The sequence below is a fragment of the Bos grunniens genome, chromosome 3 (assembly GCF_055505025.1).
Source record: "Bos grunniens cultivar Pamir isolate PY7600 chromosome 3, Bosgru_T2T1.0, whole genome shotgun sequence".
Lineage (NCBI taxonomy): Eukaryota > Metazoa > Chordata > Mammalia > Artiodactyla > Bovidae > Bos > Bos grunniens.
Genome location: NC_141167.1, coordinates 121,977,684 through 121,999,200, shown reverse-complemented (window position 1 = coordinate 121,999,200; position 21,517 = coordinate 121,977,684). Strand labels below are relative to the sequence as shown.

The following is a 21,517-nucleotide window of genomic DNA, read 5'->3' as shown; positions in this document are numbered from 1 at the left end:
TCAACATTCAGAAAACTAAGATCATGGCATCTGGCCCCATCACTTCATGGCAAATAGATGGGGAAACAGTGGAAACAGTGGCTGACTTTATTTTTCTGGGCTCCAAAATCTCTGCAGATGGTGATTGCAGCCATGAAATTAGAAGACACTTACTCCTTGAAAGGAAGGTTATGACCAACCTAGACAGCTTATTAAAAAGCAGAGACATTACTTTGCCAACAAAGGTCTGCCTAGTCAAGGCTATAGGTTTTCCAGTAGTCATGTATGGATCTGAGAGTTAGACTATAAAGAAAGCTGAGCACCGAAGAATTGATGCTTTTGAACTGTAGTGTTGGAGAAAACTCTTGAGAGTCCTTTGGACTACAAGGAGATCCAACCAGTCCATCCTAAAGCAGATCAGTTTTGGGTGTTCATTGGAAGGACTGATGTTAAAGCTGAAACTCCTATATTTTGGCCATGTGATGCTGAGAGCTGACTCATTTGAAAAGACCCTGATTCTGGGAAAGATTGAGAGCAGGAGAAGAAGGGGATGACAGAGGATGAGATGGTTAGATGGCATCAGTGACACAATGGACATGGGCCTGGGTGGACTCCCAGAGTTGGTGATGGACAGGGAGGCCTGGCGTGCTGCGGTTCTTGGGGTTGCAAAAAGTTGGACATGACTGAGTGACTGAACTGAGCTGATCCAATTGATCAAGCATTTGTTCAGAAAACTATTCTTCTTTTTTTTTTTTTTTTTCATCTTTCCTGTTATTTTATTTTTATTTATTTTTTAAATATAAATTTATTTTAATTGGAGGTTAATTACTTTACAATATTGTATTGATTTTGCCATGCATCAACATGAATCTGCCATGGGTATACACGTGTTCCCCATCCTGAACCCCCCTCCCACCTCCCTCCCCATACCATCCCTCTGGGTCATCCCAGTGCACCAGCCCCAAGCATCCTGTATCCTGCATCAAATCTGGACTGGTGATTCATTTCACATATGATATTATACATGTTTCAATGCCATTCTACAAATAATCCCACCCTCTCCCTCTCCCACAGAGTCCAAAAGACTGTTCTATACATCTGTGTCTCTTTTGCTGTCTTGAATACAGGGTTATTGTTACCATCTTTCTAAATTCCATATATATGCGTTAGTATACTGTATTGGTGTTTTTCTTTCTGGCTTACTTCACTCTGTATAATAGGCTCCAGTTTCATCCACCTCATTAGAACTGATTCAAATATATTTCTTTTTAATGGCTGAGTAATACTCCATTGTGTATATATACCACAGCTTTCTTATCTATTCTTCTGCTGATGGGCATCTAGGTTGCTTCCATGTCCTGGCTATTATAAACAGTGCTGCGATGAACATTGGGGTACATATGTCTCTTTCAATTCTGGTTTCCTCAGTGTGTATGCCTAGTAGTGGGATTGCTGGGTCATAAGGCAGTTCTGTTTCCAGTTTTTTAAGGAATCTCCACACTGTTCTCCATAGTGGCTGTACTAGTTTGCATTGCCACCAACAGTGTAAGAGGGTTCCCTTTTCTCCACACCCTCTCTAGCATTTATTGCTTGTAGACTTTTGGATAGCAGTCATTCTGACTGGCGTGAAATGGTACCTCATTGTGGTTTTTATTTGCATTCCTCTGATAATGAGTGATGTTGAGCATCTTTTCATGTGTTTGTTAGCCATCTGTATGTCTTCTTTGGAGAAGTGTCTGTTTAGTTCTTTGGCCCATTTTTTGATTGGGTCGTTTATTTTTCTGGAATTGAGCTGCAGGAGTTGCTTGTATATTTTTGAGATTAGTCTTTTGTCAGTTGCTTTATTTGCTATTATTTTCTCCCATCCCGAAGGCTTTCACCTTGCTTATAGTTTCCTTTGTTGTGCAGAAGCTTTTAATTTTAATTAGGTCCCATTTGTTTATTTTTGCTTTTATTTCCAATATTCTGGGAGGTGGGTCATAGAAGATCCTGCTGTGATTTATGTTGGAGAGTGTTTTGCCTATGTTCTCCTCTCTGAGTTTTATAGTTTCTGGTCTTATGTTTAAATCTTTAATCCATTTTGAGTTAATTTGGTTTATGATGTTAGAAAGTGTTCAAGTTTCATTCTTTTACAAGTGGTTGACAGGTTTTCCCAGCACCACTTGTTAAAGAGATTATCTTTTCTCCATTGTATATTCTTGCCTCCTTTGTTAAAGATAAGGTGTCCATAGGTGTGTGGATTTATCTCTGGGCTTTCTATTTTGTTCCACTGATCTAGATTTCTGTCTTTGTGCCAGTACCATACTGTCTTGATGACTGTGGCTTTGTTGTGGAGCCTGAATTCAGGCAGGTTGATTCCTCCAGTTCCATTCTTCTTTCTCAAGATTGCTTTGGCTATTCGAGGTTTTTTGTATTTCCATACTGTTGGGAGGCACAGTGCTGAATAGCCTTGAAGGAGAAAGTCCATGGGAAAATGGCGAAGGGCCAGAAGTACCCAAGCATTGTGATTGGTGAAGAACATTTCCTGCCATTGGCTATGCTCAGCACCTAGATTTAACAATTAAACATTAAAGATGTTGCTTGAGAAAATGGGTCATAGATAAATACATGGGTCATTAAGAATGTGCTGTTCCTTGAATTATCTTTTACTGATTATATCCTAGTCTTGTAGTTTTCTGCTGGCTGTATGCTCTAAGCTCTTTGTTCCTTGCTCCTATAAAAAGGCTTGACTGCAGAAATAAACTTGTCAGTCCTTGCAGAGACTGTCCAAGTGTTGTTCTTTCAGGTTCGCCGTTTCCAAGTCCTGGAGACATATCTCCAACAAGTGGCGCCATGAACAGGGACTTGAAGAAAGGCTGAACAAAGCGGCGAGCCCTGCAGAAAGAGGTAAGCAGGATGGGACAACATAGCAGTAAGATTCCTTTCATTTCTGTAATGCATCACTGTCTGAAACAAAATGGTATTAATGTTTCAAGAGATCAGTTCAATGACTGCTATCATATTTTACTGGAACATAATCTGTGGTTCCCAGAGGAGGGGACGCTCGATCTAGACATATGGGAAAGGGTTAAGAATAATGTTTTGCGAGCATATCAGCAAGGAGTCCGTATTCCCCCTCAGTGGTGGGTTACGTGGTCACTCATACGGGCTGTCATAGAACAAATTGAAGGGCATAATGTTGATTTGGAAGTAGAAACTGTTCGGTCTTTACATGAATATGAGCTTAAGGAACAAGATATGCAAGGTGCTTTGAAATATAAGAATGTTATGCTTAATCAGACACAATCCCTGGAAAAACAGCTTGGAGACGTATGTATACAGGATGTGTCAAAACTGAAGCCACTTAGAGCAGAGGTCATTTCATTCAACGGACAGCCCAAACCTGAGGTTTTTCCTTTTGCTTCGTCTGTAACAGCAGTTGCTAACTTTGCTCGTACTAATCATTTCACTCCTCCTCGGGAGATGCCTGCTTGCACTTTTGCTTTCCCAATACAGTTTGATCAGCCTGCCCAAGGCCAGAGTGCTTGGGCTGGTCTAGATTTTGGTAAGTTGTCCAGCTTTAAGAAAGCACGCACTCTGTATGGACCTACTTCTCCTTACTGTGTAGAATTCCTCAGAGGATGGGCCGATCATTGGATGCCATATGATTTTTTTCAAGTAGCAAAGATGGTTCTAAATCCTCAACAATTACTTCAGTGGCAAATGTGAGTTAATGATGAGGCCCGACAAATGATGATTGACCAGCAATCTCGTGGTAACCCTGCCAATTTAACCTATGATATACTCACTGGAATGGGAGACATGGCCAATATGACTGCGCAATTAGATAATATTACCCCTCAGATGTTGCATTTCATTAGAGAAATTTCTTGCAGAGCATGGGCAAAGGTTGATAATGTTAACTCTGATGGTTCATTTGTCAAGATTACCCAGGGACATGAGGAGAAATATGCCCAATTTATAGGAAAATTAAAGGATGCCATCGAAAAATCTATCAGAGATGAAACCTTACAAAATATTATTTTAAAACAACTTGCCTTTGAAAATGCTAATGAGGAATGTCGATCCATGCTTAGACCAATTCGAGAAACTGGTTCTCTTATGGAATATTTGAAAGCTTGTAGAGATATCGGATCTTATGTCCCATAGAGCAAAATTAGCAGCACTAGAAACTTTTAGTGTGCAAAAGGCTGCCAGTGCTAAATGCTTTAACTGCAGGAAGGCTGGCCATATGAAAAAACAATGCTGCATGCCAGTGCAAACAACTAAAAATAATCTTACTTCTAATAAAAAAAGGCCCCCGGGAGTTTGCCCAAAATGTAAAAGGGGATTCCATTGGTTGAATGAGTGTTGTTCCAAATTTGATAAGGATGGAAATGCATTGACACCAGAGGCACAACAAAAACAACAGGGAAACTAATAAAGGGGCTATCCTCTAGCCCCACTACAAAAGGAGGACCCAACATTACGACACTGCAAGCAGCTACATCTAAGAGTGCTTGCATTGATATACCTAGTCCTTATGATATGGAATTAATAGAATTATACAATCCTCATAAAATCCCCACTGGATATTATGGTCCAATCCCACCTGGAACAGTTGGACTAATTTTGGGATGTAGCAGCTGTACAATGAAAGGTTTAATAGTATTGACTGGAGTTGTGGATGAAGATTATGAAGGAGAAATACATGTCATGGTGAATGTCGTAGAATTAAGAAATGTATATCTACAAAAAGGGGAACGCTTTGCACTATTATTACTTTTGCCATATGTCAAACCAATGAGAGCATCTGATAAAATTAGGCAGGGAGGTTTTGGTAGCACCAACCTTACCGCCGCACTATCTACCTTATTAAAGGAACATCAAAAGCCTATGCTTACTCTAAAGATACGGGGAAAAAAAATTCACAGGTATGTTGGATACAGGAGCCAACATTTCCATTATTAGAACTGAAGAATGACCCCTTGAAGGGGTAAGACTGTGGCTCCTTCCAGACTGTTAGGGGTAGGAGAGGCTGATGCTACACGAACTTTCATCAGTGCATCCTATTTACAAGCTTATGGTCCTGATCAAATTGTAGTTTACATCAAACCATATATTACCAGTATCCCTATTAATTTGTGGGGAAGGGATTTTCTTGAACAAATGAAAGCCATGATCTCTCTAAATGAGCCTTTTTGATGGTGGCCATTGAGTTAACACCGCTGCCTCTGATTGGGAATCTGATGCCCCAGTATGGACACCTCAATGGCTCCTGACTAAAGAAAAGTTGGCAGCTCTCACACAATTAGTAAATGAGCAATTACATAAAAATTATATAGAGCTTTCATTTTCCCCATGGAATTCTCCCGTTTTTGTAATAAAAAAGAAATCAGGAAAATGGCAAATGTTGAGAGATTTAAGAAATGTTAATAATACTATGATTCCTATGGGGCCCTTACAACCTGAATTGCCCTCCCCTTCCATGGTGCCAAAAGGATGGCCTGTAATTATTATTGACTTACAAGGCTGCTTTTTTACTATACCTTTGCATCCTAAAGATAGAAAACGTTTTGCTTTTTCAGTTCCCTCTGTAAATCACATGGCTCCTGTTAAAAGATTTCAATGGAAGGTTTTACCTCAGGGGATGATGATGAACTCTCCTACCATTTGCCAATATCTCATATATGTTTTATTACAACCTAGTAGAGATAAATATCTTACTGCCTTCATAATTCATTATATGATGACATACTCCTTTCCATGGAATCTGAACTTTGTTTACAACAGTTATATGACAAAGTCACCACCACTCTTCAAAATCATGGCCTACTTGTTGCACCAGAAAAATTCAATTGAAAGCACCCTTTAATTACCTAGGACATGTTATGGAAGAGTCTAAGATAAAAGCTCAAAAAACTCAAATCTCTATGCATTCTCTACACACATTAAATGATTTTCAAAAATTGGTAGGAGATATTAATTGGCTTTGGTCATCTATTGGCATTCCACCTATGCATTACAAAATTTATTTAAAATTTTAGAGGGACCTCCTGACCCTAATAGTCCTAGACAGCTAACAAAAAAGCAAAAGAAGAATTAAAATTTGTTGAAAAACACATTCAACAATTTTTCTCAACTTAGCTGGACCATACCCAACTGATCTATTTATATATATTCCCCACCAAACATTCACCTACTGCAATCATAGCTCAAAACAGCCCAATAGAATGGGTATATCTACATACTAAGCAGTCAAAGAAAATTGTATCATACATTGAGAAAATAGGACAGCTAATTGCATCAGGAAGGAGCCATGTACAAACCTTAACTGGATTTAATCCATATGCAATACATGTCCCTTTGACAAAAAAGGAATTACAAATTGCCTTACAGTATAACATGACCATGCAAATAGCATTAAGTGACTTTCAGAACATTATCTCATTTCATTTGCCGAAAGGAAAATTATGGGACACCCTACAATTTACTCAATTTATAGTAACTAATATCATTGCCTCCCAGCCTATTTCAAATGCACCTACCTATTTCATTGATGGCAACAAGAAAGGCATAGCTGGGATTGTCGGCCCTGATATCAAAGAGAAATTACCCACTACCTATTCTTCAGTACAAAGAGTTGAATTGTATGCTTTATATGCTCTTTTGTCTCTTCAACCATCATCCTTCAATGTCTATACTGATTCCAAATACCTCGCTTCCCTTTTCTCCAATTTTGTTACTGCCTTTTTATACAACCTAGATGAAGAATTATATATTCTCTTTTCAAAGACTCAAGCCTTAATTCCATCACGTACAGAACCTTTCTTCATTGCACATATACGTGCTCATTCAGGTTTACCTGGCCCCCTGGCAGCAGGGAATGATGCTGTTGATAAGTTCATAGCTCCTATCTTTACATCTGCTATGGACGAACATGCTAATCTTCATACCAATGCTAAAAGATTGCACTCTAAATACCATATTCCCCTCACTGAAGTGAGACATATCATTAAATCCTGTGATGTCTGCACTCCTCTGCACTTACGTACCACAGTTTCAGGAGTTAATCCTCATGGGCAACAGCCTAACTCCCTTTGGCAATCTGACTTCACTCATTGCTCCTTGGGAAAGTTTTCTTTGCTTTTTGTCTCAGTTGATACATTTTCAGGTTTTATATGGGCAGTGCCTGTCTCTTCAGAATCCAGCAAACACGCCATTTCTGCACTTTTACTCACCTTCACTGTTATGGGAATACCTTCGGTCTTAAAAACAGATAATGGGCCTGCATTTACCTCTCACTCGTTTCGTTCATTTCTAGTGGAATGGAATATAACACACATCAGGGGCTACCCTATAATCCCCAGGATCAAACAATTATCGAAAGAACCCATCATACTCTTAAAACTCATCTGTTAAAACAGAAAGGGGGAATATGGAAGAGGAGATACACTTCTTATCCTATGAACCCTCAATTGTTATTATCTTTAACTCTTTATACCTTAAATTTTTTAAATTTACTAAAAGATAGTTCTGATACTCATGCAGACAGACATTTTGCAGAGGAAAACAGTAAGAAACCGTTAGAAGCCAACACACCAATATGGTATAAGCAGTTTAATCAATGGTTGCCAGGAATCTTAAGACTCCTAGGCAGAGGTTACGGTCTTGTCATTGCAGATGGAGAAGAAATCTGGGTTCCACTCCCCCATGTCCATTACTAAGAAGGACCCCAAGACCAGACTCCCCAAACAGGTGATGCAGCTGACATGAAGGGTCTCATCAATGACCATAGAGAAGCCGAAGAGAAAACGTCAGTGTCTGAACCCCTACCATAGGACCTGAGCAATGGCATGTGTGGAAGATTCCTGCTGCATTGGAGCGCTTTGCCAATGTGTATGGGACTGTGAAAGCCTTGAAAACCTCAAAACTATACCTTTTTATACAATAGTACAGGTTATATCCAATCTTGTGTGCACCTCCCATGCATGTTTATTGTAGGTAACTTTGATATAGATCTTTCTGCTAAGATTGTTAACTGTACAGCATGTGCCTTGTATACATGTTTAAACCATATTATTTCATATCATTATGTCAACATTGCAATAGTCAAGCAAAGATCTGATTTGTGGTTTCCTGTTAACCTAACAGAACCATGGACCAACTCTGTATTTCTCTCAGTTTTGCTCAAATATGGCTTAAGGAAGTCAAGGCGCATAATAGGATGGATTATTGCTGGCATTCTTAGTCTAATATCTATTGTTACAGTAGGAACCCTATCTGGTATGGCACTACACAATTCTATACAGATGTCTCTACTCAAGACTCCATGCCTCCTACGACGGAATCCAACTAACAGCTGTGATGCTTAAACTAAAAACAAAAGGAGGATATGTTGGGAGGCACAGTGCTAAATAGCCTTGAAGGAGAAAGTCCGTGGGAAAATGGCGAAGGGCCAGAAGTACCCAAGCATTGCGATTGCTGAAGAACATTTCCTGCCTTTGGCTATGCTCAGCGCCTAGATTTAACAATTAAACATTAAAGACGTTGCTTGAGAAAATGGATCATAGATAAATACATGGGTCGTTAAGAATGTGCTGTTCCTTGAAGTATCTTTTACTGATTATATCCTAGCCTTGTACGTGTTCTGCTGGCTGTATGCTCTAAGCTCTTTGTTCCTTGCTCCTATAAAAAGGCTTGACTGCAGAAATAAACTTGTCAGTCCTTGCAGAGACTGTCCAAGTGTTGTTCTTTCAGGTTCGCCATTTCCAAGTCCCAGAGACATATCTCCAACACATACAAATTGTGAAATTATTTTTTCTAGCTCTGTGAAAAATACCCTTGGTAGCTTGATAGGGATTGAAGTGATTCTATAGATTGCTTTGGGTAGTATACTCATTTTCACTATATTGATTCTTCCGATCCATGAACATGGTATATTTCTCCATCTATTAGTGTCCTCTTTGATTTCTTTCACCAGTGTTTTATAGTTTTCTATATAAAGGTCTTTAGTTTCTTTAGGTAGATATATTCCTAAGTATTTTATTCTTTTTGTTGCAATGGTGAATGAAATTGATTCCTTAATTTCTCTTTCTATTTTCTCATTATTAGTGTATAGGAATACAAGGGGTTTTTGTGTGCTGATTTTATATCCTGCAACTTTATTATATTCATTGATTAGTTTTAGTAATTTTCTGGTGGAGTCTTTAGGGTTTTCTATGTAGAGGATCATGTCATCTGCAAACAGTGAGGGTTTTATTTCTTCTTTTCCAATTTGGAATCCTTTTATTTCTTTTTCTGCTCTGATTGCTGTGGCCAAAATTTCCCAAACTATGTTGAATAGTAGTGGTGAAAGTGGGCATCCTTGTCTTGTTCCTGGCTTTAGGGGAAATGCTTTCAATTTCTCACCATTGAGGATAATGTTTGTCATATATAGCTTTTATTATATCGAAGTATGTTCCTTCTATTCCTGCTTTCTGGAGAGGGTTTTTTTTTTTTATCATAAATGGATGTTGAATTTTGTCAAAGGCTTTCTCTGCATCTATTGAGATAATCATATGGCTTTTATTTTTCAATTTTGTTAATGTGGTGTATTACATTGATTGATTTGTTGATATTGAAAAATCCATGCATCCCTGGGATAAAGCCCACTTGGTCATGGTGTATGATCTTTTTAATGTGTTGTTGGATTCTGATTGCTAGAATTTTGTTAAGGATTTTTTCATCTATGTTTATCAATGATATTGCCTATAGTTTTCTTTTTTGTGTGTGTGGCATCTTTGTCAGGTTTTGGTATGAGGGTGATAGTGGTCTCGTAGAATGAGTTTGGAAGTTTACCTTCCTCTGCAATTTTCTGAAAGAGTTTGAGCAGGATAGGTGTTAGCTCTTCTCTAAATTTTTGGTAGAATTCAGCTGTGAAGCCGTCTGGACCTGAGCTTATGTTTGCTGGAAGATTTCTGGTTACAGTTTCAATTTCTGTGTTTGTGATGGGTCTGTTAAGATTTTCTATTTCTTCCTGGTTCAGTTTTGAAAACTTGTATTTTTCTAAGAATTTGTCCATTTCTTCCACGTTGTCCATTTTATTGACATATAATTGTTGATGGTAGTCTCTTATGATCCTTTGTATTTCTGTGTTGTCTGTCGTGATCTCTCCATTTTCATTTCTAATTTTTTGATTTGATTTTTCTCCCTTTGTTTCTTGATGAGTCTGGCTAATGGTTTGTTAATTTTATTTATCCTTTTAAGGAACTATCTTTTGTCTTTGTTGATTTTTGCTATGGTCTTTTTTTGTTTCTTTTGCATTTATTTCTGCCTTGATTTTTAAGATTTCTTTCCTTCTACTAACCCTGGGGTTCTTCATTTCTTCCTTTTCTAGTTGCTTTAGGTGTAGAGTTAGGTTATTTATTTGACTTGTTTCTTGAGGTATGCCTGTATTGCTATGAACCTTCCCCTTAGCACTGCTTTTACAGTGTCCCATAGGTTTTGGGTTGTTGTGTTTTCATTTTCATTCATTTCCATGCATATTTTGATTTCTTTTTTGATTTCTTCTGTGATTTGTTGGTTATTCAGCAGCGTGTTGTTCAGTTTCCATATGTTGGAATTTTTAATAGTTTGTCTCCTGTAATTTACATCTAATCTTACTGTATTGTGGTCAGAAAAGATGCTTGGAGTAATTTCAATTTTATTTGAATTTACCAAGGCTAGATTTATGGCCCAGGATGTGATCTATCTTGGAGTAGGTTGCATGTGCACTTGAGAAAAAAGGTGAAATTCATTGTTTTGGGGTGAACTGTCCTATAGATATCAATTAGTTCTAACTGGTCTATTGTATCATTTAAAGTTTGTGCTTCCTTGTTAATTTTCTGTTTAGTTGATCTATCCATAGGTGTGAGTGGGGTATTAAAGTCTCCCACTTCTATTGTGTTACTGTTAATTTCTCCTTTCATACTTGTTAGCATTTGTCTTACATATTTTGGTGCTCCTATGTTGGGTGCATATATATTTATAATTGTTATATCTTCTTCTTGGATTGATCCTCTGATCATTATGTCATGTCCTTCTCTGTCTCTTTTCACAGGCTTTGTTTTAAAGTCTATTTTATCTGATATGAGTATTGCTACTCCTGCTTTCTTTTGGTCTCTATTTGAGTGGAATATCTTTTTCCAGCCCTTCACTTTCAGTCTGTATGTGTCCCCTGTTTTGAGGTGGGTCTCTTGTAGACAAAATATATAGGGGTCTTGTTTTTGTATCCATTCAGCCAGTCTTTGTCTTTTGGTTGGGGCATTCAACCCATTTACATTTAAGGTAATTATTGATAAGTATGATCCCGTTGCCATTTACTTTATTGTTTTGGGTTCAAGTTTATACACCCTTGTTGTGTTTCCTTTCCAGAGAAGATCCTTTAGCATCTGTTGGAGAGCTGGTTTGGTGGTGCTGAATTCTCTTTTGAGAATTCAAATACAAACTTTTGCTTGTCTGTAAAGCTTTTGATTTCAGCACGCTTTCTCAGGCAGATGTTGACCGTCCAGAACCCCAGGAAGTCTTAGTTAGCAAAGAAGCCTGATTGCAGGCTTAGTTATGGTAACTTAGTTATAAGATTTCCTTTAAGCATTGTACCACAATGTATTTGCTAATCAGTAAAACTTTATTTTTAGAGAGGTTTTAGGTTCATGACTAAATTGAGATTAAAGTACAGAGATCCCATATACCTCCTGCCCCACAATGGAACACTCTCCCCCTCAGAGGGATACACTTGTTAAAATCAAAGAAATGGAAATGTACAATGATGCATTGCTATCACCCCAATTTTATAGTTTACATTAGGGTTCACTCTAAGTACTGTATATTTTGAGGATTTTGACATATACATTGATAAGATTCAAAATTATAGAAACAAGCTGAAGAATTTCATTGCCTTAAATATCCTTGGTGCTCCACCTATTCATCCTTCTCACTTCCCTAATCCTTTACATTCATTTATACTTTTTCTGTCTCCATAGTTTTGCCTTTTTCAGAATGTCATGTAGTTGAAATTATATAGAGGTAGCTCTTTCAGTCCAGTTTCTTTCATTTGGTAATATGCATTCAAGTTTCCTGAATATTTTTTCACCGTTTAATAGCTCATTTATTTTTAACTCTGAATTATATTCTGTTGTCTGGATGTACTACGATTTATTTATCTATTTATGTCCTATCGAGGGACATCTCAGTTGCTTTCAAGATTTGGTAATCATGAGTAAAGCTGCTATAAACATCCATGTGCAGCAAAACTGCTTTTTTCATGTGTGTGTGTGAATCTGTTTATAGGCCACGTTTTGTCTTTTTTACCAGTTTCTGTTTTGTTTTGTCTTGTTATTCCGCCCACCCCCCTTCATTTTAACAGCTCAGTTGGTAAAGAATCTGCCTGCAAAGCAGGAGACCCCAGTTTGATTCCTGGGTTGGGAAGATCTCCTGGAGAAGGGATAGGCTATGCATTCCAGTATTCTTGGGCTTCCCCTGTGGCTCAGCTGGTAAAGAATCCCACCTGCAGTGCAGGAGACCTGGGTTCAATCCCTGGGTTGGGAAGATCCCCTGGAGACGTGAGAGGCTACCCACTCCAGCATTCTGGCCTGTAAAATTCCATGGACTGTATAGTCCATGGGGTCCCAAAGAGTTGGACACAACTTAGCGACTTGTACTTTCATTTTAACAGGAGTGGACTTTGATTCTGGATACAATGACTAGCCACTTATAAATTTAGGAAAATAATTTTATTAAACAACTCCTTAATTAATATTGGAAATGGTATCAAATTCAGGTCATTATGTGGAAAGCAAGTAAATTTGTTTACAGTGATCTGAATTATTGATTCTATCTTTGTATCATTATTGTTTTCTATAGGGCACCAAGAGAGTTGACTCACAGGAACCACATTAAAATAGTTACTACTCTAAATATCTCTTTGCTGCACAACTTGTTCCTTAAAGGTGTGCTTCCTTTGAAAACAAAGTTTGATACTAAATTTTTTCGAAGTATTTTTAATCTCTGCATTTCTTAGAGTATAGATTAAGGGATTGAACATGGAGCCAATGATGGTGTGAAGTGAAGTGAAGTGAAGTAAAGTGAAGTGAAGTGAAGTGAAGTGAAGTCGCTCAGTCGTGTCCAACTCTTTGCGACCTCGTGGACTCCTCCATCCATGGGATTTTCCAGGCAAGAATACTGGAGTGGGTTGCCATTTCCTTCTCCAGGGGGACTTTCCGACCCAGGAATCAAACCCAGGTCTCCTGCATTGTAGGCAGACGCTTTACCGTCTGAGCCACAAAGTGAAGTGAAATCACTCAGTCGTGTCCGACTCTTTGCAACACCATGGACTGTAGCCTATCAGGCTCCTCCGTCCATGGGATTTTCCAGACAAGAGTGCTGGAGTGGATTGCCATTTCCTTCTCCAAGGGATCTTCCAACCCAGGAATCAAACCCAGGTTTCCTGCATTGCGGGCAGACACTTTACCATCTGAGCCACCAGGGAAGTCTGTTTGAGCCACAAGCGAAGCCAAATAAGCAAATATCTTATCCTCAGGGAAAGTAGTGGGAGGTCTAAGATAGATAAAGATAACAAGTACAAAAAATTAGATGACCACAGTGATATGAGACCCACAGGTAGAGAGGGCGTTGTGTCTTCCCTCGGTTGAACGAGTATTTAAAGTGAAAAATATAATGTCATAAGAAACAAACAAGAGAGCAAATGTAACTAAGGCAACCATTCCTGAAAAGTCAGTCACAAGCACACCAGGGATATAGGTGTCAGTACATGCAATTTTTAACAATGGAAAAGTATCACAGAAATAGTGATCGATTTCATTAGGACCACAGAAAGGGAAGTCAATTGCCATTTAAAAAAAAAAAAAAAAAATGAAAGGAATGGACAGCTCCACCAGCCCAAGCAGCTAACAGAAGAAGATTGCATCTTGTTCTGTTCATGATAATCACATAACGGAGAGGCTTGCAGATGGGAACATAGTGATCAAAAGCCATGGCAGTAAGAATAAAGATCTCAGTACCTCCAAAAAAGTGCACGATAAGGACCTGTACCATGCAATCACCATAGGAAATAGTCTTTCTCTCTACTAGCAGATCTCCAATTAATTTGGGTGTAATGTTGGAGGTATAGCAGAGGTCTATGAGGGATAAGTGGCTGAGGAAATAGTACATTGGTTAGTTAAAAAGAGGACTGCATTGAATGGAGAAGAGGACCAGAAGGTTTCCCACCAACAGGACAAAATAACAGAATAAGAAAAACACAAAGCAAAATATTTGTATGTTCTTGTTATATGAAAGTCCCAGAAGAATGAATTCTGATATGTTTCTCTGGTTTTCCATTTGAGTTTAGTATAGGTTATACACAAATAACTTATGTTTTAGAAAAAAAGAAAACATATGTTTGGGTGAATATGAGCAGAATAATATAAAATTTACCAAAAATACATTTACATGAATAAAACTTTAATATTAATTATTGATTTAGTAAATTTTTTTTTATTTATTTTAATTGGAGGCAAATTAGTTTACAATATTGTATTGGTTTTTGCATACATCAACATGAATCCACCATGGGTGTACACGTGTTCCCACTCCTGAACCCCCCTCCCACCTCCTTCCCCATACCATCCCTCTGGGTCATCCCAGTGCACTAGCCCCAAGCATCCTGTATCCTGCATCAAACCTGGACTGATGATTCATTTCTTATATGATATTATACATGTTTCAATGCCATTCTCTCAAATCATCCCCCCACCCCACAGAGTCCAAAAGACTATTCTATACATGTGTCTCTTTTGCTGTCTCGCATACAGGGTTATCATTACCATCTTTCTAAATTCCATATATATGCATTAGTATACTGTATTGGTGTTTTTCTTTCAGGCTTACTTCACTCTGTATAATCGTCTCCAGTTTCATCCACCTCATTAGAACTGATTCAAATGTATTCTTTTTAATGGCTGAGTAATACTCCATAGTAAATGTTTTTAATCTCTCTTACTTTATAATCTATTGCAAAACAATTTATAATGAAAATGGTTATATAATTTACTCAATTACTTATAAAATTTTAAAATATTTAAACATTATTTTGAAAATAAAAGAGTTAATTTCTGTAATAAAATATTTTACAAAACAAAGAAGGCTAATTGACCCAAGGCAAGAAAATATTCTTTTGTATATTTTTCAATTTTTGTGGCCATATACATGAAGGCAACTTTCCTTCTTTTAAAATTATCTAACCAAATTCCCTGAATTATCTGGGATGAATCACAAAGAAACAAAAGTTTGTTTAAAATCCCAGCTTGAACTGCTGAACATTAATTTAAATGGAACATCTTAAGGTTTCCATGATGGCTCAAGTGGTAAAGAATCTGCCTCAAAGCAGGAGACACTGTTTTGATCCCTGGGTCTGGAAGATCCCCTAGAAGAGGGAATGGCAGCCACTCCAGTATTCTTGCCTGGAAAATCCCATGGACAGAGGAACGTGGAGGGCTACATCCCATAGCATCTCAAAGAGTTGGACACAAGTCAGAATGTACACATACTCTGTGATCAAACATAGTTAATTAGTCATGGTAAATCAATGTGATTGTTGTTACTTAAAAAGGTAAAGAACTTTTGAAAAATATACATTAAGATTCACATTATAATTTATATTTTATTTATACATTATGATTTAAATTGCAAAAAATCTACAAATTAATTTATTTCTCATATTTATGTTTCATGTGTTAAGACAATTAAAATATACGTACTGATATTGAAGTTTGTTTTGGATATTGGTGAAGAACAATAAATGTGAAGTTGCTCAAGTGTTTTTTGCTGGAAACTTAATGCAAAAAAAAAAACTACTGTTAGTAAAAGAGATGATATGACAACTTTTGGTCGAGTTATCTCTCAGTGGCATGTGTTGCGGTAAAGAATGAAATGTTTATAGATTTTCATCTTTTGAAACTAAGGGATAATCTTAATACATTATTTAATCAGTGTAAAATAAGTGCAAGATAGAACAAGTTCACTTCTAGGTGCTGTTTTAACCACTGATGAGGAATTATTTGTCCACAGTGACTTTGCAAAAGCTAGCACACTTTTAGTGTTTGACAGTCATATCCAGGCCCCCAAATGTCTACTTAAAAGAAAAAAAAAAAGCAAACAGAGAATGAATGTTTTTATAGCAAGTGCATGGTTTCATATTTAAGAACTGTCAAGTTGAGGGCTTCACAAAGTTATTATTGTTATTTATAGTCTCGGTGATGATTTTAGATGGCAAATAGTTAACAGGCATTTTAAATGGCCTGTATGACACCGATTCTATTTTAAACTATTCTTCAAAACTGCAATATCACAGAGGTTAAATTTTCTCATTATCCTACTTTGTTTTCACTCTCACTATAAAGCTTCCAGCCTGTTTTTCTGGAACTACCAGAACAAAATATCCATCACACAGTGTTCAGCAATTAGCATTAACTCAAAAGTATTTAAAAGGTTTTTGTGAGGGGGTCGCAGTACATTGATCTGTCTTCTACATAATTGCAATCGATACATAGATTGTTTTGTTTGTGAGGTTGAATAATACTGATATGTCAAATAAAAGCATTTATATAAAATTGATTCAAAGAAATGTATTATATGAGTAGACAAAAATAAATAAATAAATAAATTGGAGAGAAATAACTTCATTAACCTGAATCTCTGACTTTAGAAGAGACCTAGATAGTCAAAATAATTCCTCAGAATTGAAAAATAATACACTAAAATGAGAAAAGACAAAATCCCTGATTCTTTTTTAATCTAAGGTTAAACAGGAGAGTTGAGATGAATGGGGAAGAAGTTATCACAAAGAGCAGCAATGAAAATAATGAAATCTCAATTTGGAATCCTCATCTGAGCAGAAAGCAACATGCAAATATCTGGTTAATGAATGTCCAGTGTGTCTTTCTGAGTACTTTCACCTGTAAAAAGATACTATGTATTTAAAAGAAACACATTTAATTGATAACAGGTTAAAACAGCATTGTATCTTCTGAGCTATTATAATGTAATTAATGGTGTTGCTGCTGCTGTTGCTGCTAAGTCGCTTCAGTCATGTCCGACTCTGTGAAACCCCATAGACGGCAGCCCACCAGGTTCCCCTGTCCCTGGGATTCTCCAGGAAAGAACACTGGAGTGTTCTTAACAGAGGTAAAAGAAAATGTGAAAAGTCAGTCGAGGAGAAAATATTGTCATAAAACAACATTTTGAAAATGTGATAGTAAAGAAATCTATACAAAAACTGAAGACACAATGGATGAAATAAAAAATACCAGCCAACCAGTAAACAGATGGTTCAAGTAATGACAGAAAAGTTATGGGAAAGTTGAGGAATGCTAAATTAACTAACCAGTGTAATTATCAGGCTAATGGTTTAACATGTTTGAAAGTCCCATCTTATTTATCTTACAATTAAGACATTATTACCTAATTCAGAAATTTGATGAAAAATATAAAATACCCAGTGATATATATGGTTCATAACACACTTCTTTTTAGCACTCATTTTTGTTTGAGTAAGTAGTTAAGCAGTCAAAGAAACTATCATGCCTACATAAAAGTTCAACAAAAAGAAAAAAAATCCCACATAATTTTAACAAGAGCAATTACATAAGCATCAATTTCAACAATATGGTGATGAAGAAAATTTCAATTAGTTCGATGATAGGTTGGTTATTTTAAGGCAATTTTTAACACATGTCAATTGTCTGATTTTCCTTGCATCATGAAAAAATTCTCCAAAATTACTTTATTTCTTCATTTGAAAATATCTTTGCTGTTCATTATGCTGTCAGTATAAGAGCAGGCACTCTCATATTTAACTTACATTCTCCAGAATATATTTAATTTTCTCTTGTTTTATTAAAATATTGCACGTTACAAACTTATTTTTATTGATCTACATAAAACTAGTCTATGTTAAAATGGCAGATACTTTGAAATGGAGAATTACCCATATTTATGGATATTCAAGCTGAAATTGGGATATTGGATATTCAAGCTGAAATCTTAATAGTAACATGGGAAAATGCATAGAAGTACATGATGAGGCATATTGCCAACTCAAGAATGCTTTAATTATGTTATTAAACAGAATTTTCCATTTAAATAATATATAATTACAACTAAAATATGCTGTGACATTATTATAGTAATTAAATTATCACATGTTACAAGTAATAGATTTTAGAAAGAAATTATATCAAACAAATGTAAACAGCATATAATCAACCTAGCACATGGCTGGTGGGACACTACCCAAACCAGTGTCACAAACATCAGACCTGAGTGGCTCTCAGGTTAGTTTTAGGATGCATCAAGAAGAATTCCACCTCCAAATACTTATTCATCAATTTGTTCCTTGTATAAAAATCTGAAGTTAAATGCAAAGAATAAAAACCATTAATTCAAACATATCTCTCAAATATTTTGGAAACCAATACATCTTAAATCTTCCACAGGCTTACAAGGGAAGCAGGATTAAAATATTCACTAAAATTGTCAGGAATGAAAGCAGTGTATCTTTATCCCTCAGTAAATCATATTTAGGTCCTGGGTATCATCTATTTTATACCTATGCCTGAGGAAAATTTGGTTGGGAAGGACAGAATATAAACTTCAGTAACTATGCAAAAATTAATAAGTCTTTGAAAGCTCTAAGTAATTATATTCCCAAAGGTATTTGTAAATATATCCAAAACATAGATTGTCAAGCCACTCACTGTCCAAGGTAATGTCCCTGTTCCTCTGGTTGTTTACTTTCCAAATTTATCTTATCTTGCCTCAGGTATTATTCACCTCGGGGCTCACAAAGTCTGTAGATAAGGCATTTCAGAAAACTCTTCTCTGTGTTCATCCAGCTTTCTGAAGGCTGAGAGGGAAACTAAAGTACCTTTCAAGAAAACCTGAGATGAAGTAGGACAGAGAGAACCTATCATGTGCATTCCAAGAATGAAACATATGAACAATCAAGGTTACACCATGTAGCTGCTAGCTCAGATGGTAAAGAATCTGCCTGCAGTGTGGGAGACCTGAGTTCAATCTCTGGCTTGGGAAGATCCCCTAGAGGAGGGCATGGCAACCCACTCCAGCATTCTTGCCTGGAGAATCCCCATGGAGAGAGGAGCCTGGTGGGCTATAGTCCGTGGGGTTGCAAAGATTTGAACATGACTGAGCAATCCCAAAGAGAGGCAATGCCAAAGAATGCTCAAACTACTGCACAATTGCACTCATTTCACATGCTAGTAAAGTAATGCTCAAAATTCTCCAAGCCAGGCTTCAGCAAGACGTGAACCGTGAACTTCCTGATATTCAAGCTGGTTTTAGAAAAGGCAGAGGAACCAGAGATCAAATTGCCAACATCTGCTGGATCATGGAAAAAGCAAGAGAGTTCCAGAAAAACATCTATTTCTGCTTTATTGACTATGCCAAAGCCTTTGACTGTGTGGATCACAATAAACTGTGGAAAATTCTGAAAGAGATGGGAATATCAGATCACCTGACCTGCCTCTTGAGAAATCTGTATGCAGGTCAGGAAGCAACAGTTAGAACTGGACATGGAACAACAGACTGGTTCCAAATAGGAAAAGGAGTTGTCAACATTGTCTCTATGGTAGGGAATGTGCTCACTTTGGTCACCATCACAGTCAGCCCTTTATTGGGGTGCCCAATGTATTTTTCCTGGCTCATCTCTCTTTTATTGATGCTTGTTATTCCTCTGTCAATAACCCTAAATTGATTGTAGATTCACTCCATGAAACAAAAACCAGCCCTTTCAATGAATGCATGTTCAGATCTTTGGGGAACACTTATTTGGAGGTGCTGATGTCATCCTGCTCACCGTGATGGTCTATAACCACTTTGTGGCCATCTTATAGCCCGTGCACAAGCATCATGAATGGAGAGTGTGTTGGCTGCTAATTGGAGTGGTGTGGGTGGGAGGCTTTTTTCATGCAACCATTCAGATCTTCCGTTTACCTTTCTGTGGTCCTAATGTCATAGACCACTTTATGTGTGATCTCAACCCTTTGCTTGATCTTGCCTTCACTGATACCCACATTCTAGGACTCATTGTTGCTGCCAACAGTGGTTCTCTCTGTCTGTTAAACTTCCTCCCCTTGATGGGCTCCTATGTGGTCATTTTGTGCTCCCTAAGCAACCACAGTTTGGAGACGAGGTGCAAGGCCTTCTTCACTTGTGTCTCCCACATCACAGTTGTCCTTATACTCCTTGTGCCCTGCATTTTTGTGTACCTGAAACCAGCATATACTTTTCCTATTGATAAAGCAGTTACTGTGTTTTACACTATGATAAGTCCCATGTTAAATCCCTTAATCTATACCTTGAGAAATGCCCAAATGAAAAATGCCATTAGAAATTTGTGTAATAGAAAAGCTATTTCAGGTGATAAATAAGAGGTACACGGAGACCAGCATTGATTCTCCTGGTGCAAAGTTCAAAAGGACATTGCTGATGCTTTCAGCAAGAATACCTATGAGATGAAGGTAAAATAAATAGCCACTACAAATCATAGATCCTGCAAGGGGCAGAAGAAATGGGTGCAAGAAAAGTCAGGGAAAACTTAGCAGGAGACTACTTTTTCATGTTTGGAACATTCTACCAAGTTGAGTCTTAGTTTTTCTAGTTTCATCAGTGTATATGGCTTAGTAAACTTCTAAAAAAGCAAAATAAAATAAAAAGCACTGATATTGAGCAGTAATCTCTGTAACAATACAATGAAGTGGACATTGCTACTATCCTCATTTTACAGGTGGGGAAGCAAGAAGAAAGGGGAAAGTTCCAAAAGATAAATACTGAAGAGTGATTAACCTGTATCTAGCTGATATCTCAGACCATGTTCTCAGCTGCCAAGATATGTTGCCAGACAATGATGACAGATAGGAAACGAAATTATACTACTTCCACTTACTGAAACAGGAACTGCACTGAAACATACACACACACGCAAACACACACACACACACACACATATATATATAGATAATTTTATATACAGTATGTAATACTGTGGTTTATAACTACCTGAAGAGTTTAAAGTAATGGGCCATTTAACCTCAAAGGGATGTGTAAGTTACATTACACCATATTTCCAAATTTTATTTGGAATTAAAAAAATTGTTTTCAGAATCATTTTGTGTTGCTTATGTCATGGTCTTATCCTGATAAACCATCAAAAAGAGTGATGACTGAAGTAAAAGAATAGATTAATATCAGACAGAAATTTTTCTTTATTAAATCAACTAAAAGTCAAACTCTCTATAATACTTACCTACACAATAAACTGTAGAAAATTCTGAAAGAGATGGGAATAACAGACCACCTGACCTGCCTGTTGAGAAATCTATATGCAGGTCAGGAAGCAACAGTTAGAACTGGACATGGAACAGACTGGTTCCAAATAAGGAAAGGAATATGTCAAGGCTGTATATTGTCACTCTGCTTATTTAACTTATATGCAGAATACATCATGAGAAACTCTGGGCTGTAA

General features: G+C 37.1%; 2 pseudogenes; one reads left to right on the top strand and one right to left on the bottom strand.

Annotated features, from left to right (window-relative positions):
• Positions 1 to 8,297: 8,297 nt before the first annotated feature.
• Positions 8,298 to 14,316, bottom strand: LOC147377140 (olfactory receptor 4P4-like; annotated as a pseudogene).
• A 5,088-nt stretch (positions 14,317 to 19,404) lies between these two features.
• On the top strand, positions 19,405 to 20,423 carry LOC147377139 (olfactory receptor 4C46-like; annotated as a pseudogene).
• The last annotated feature ends 1,094 nt before the right edge of the window (positions 20,424 to 21,517 follow it).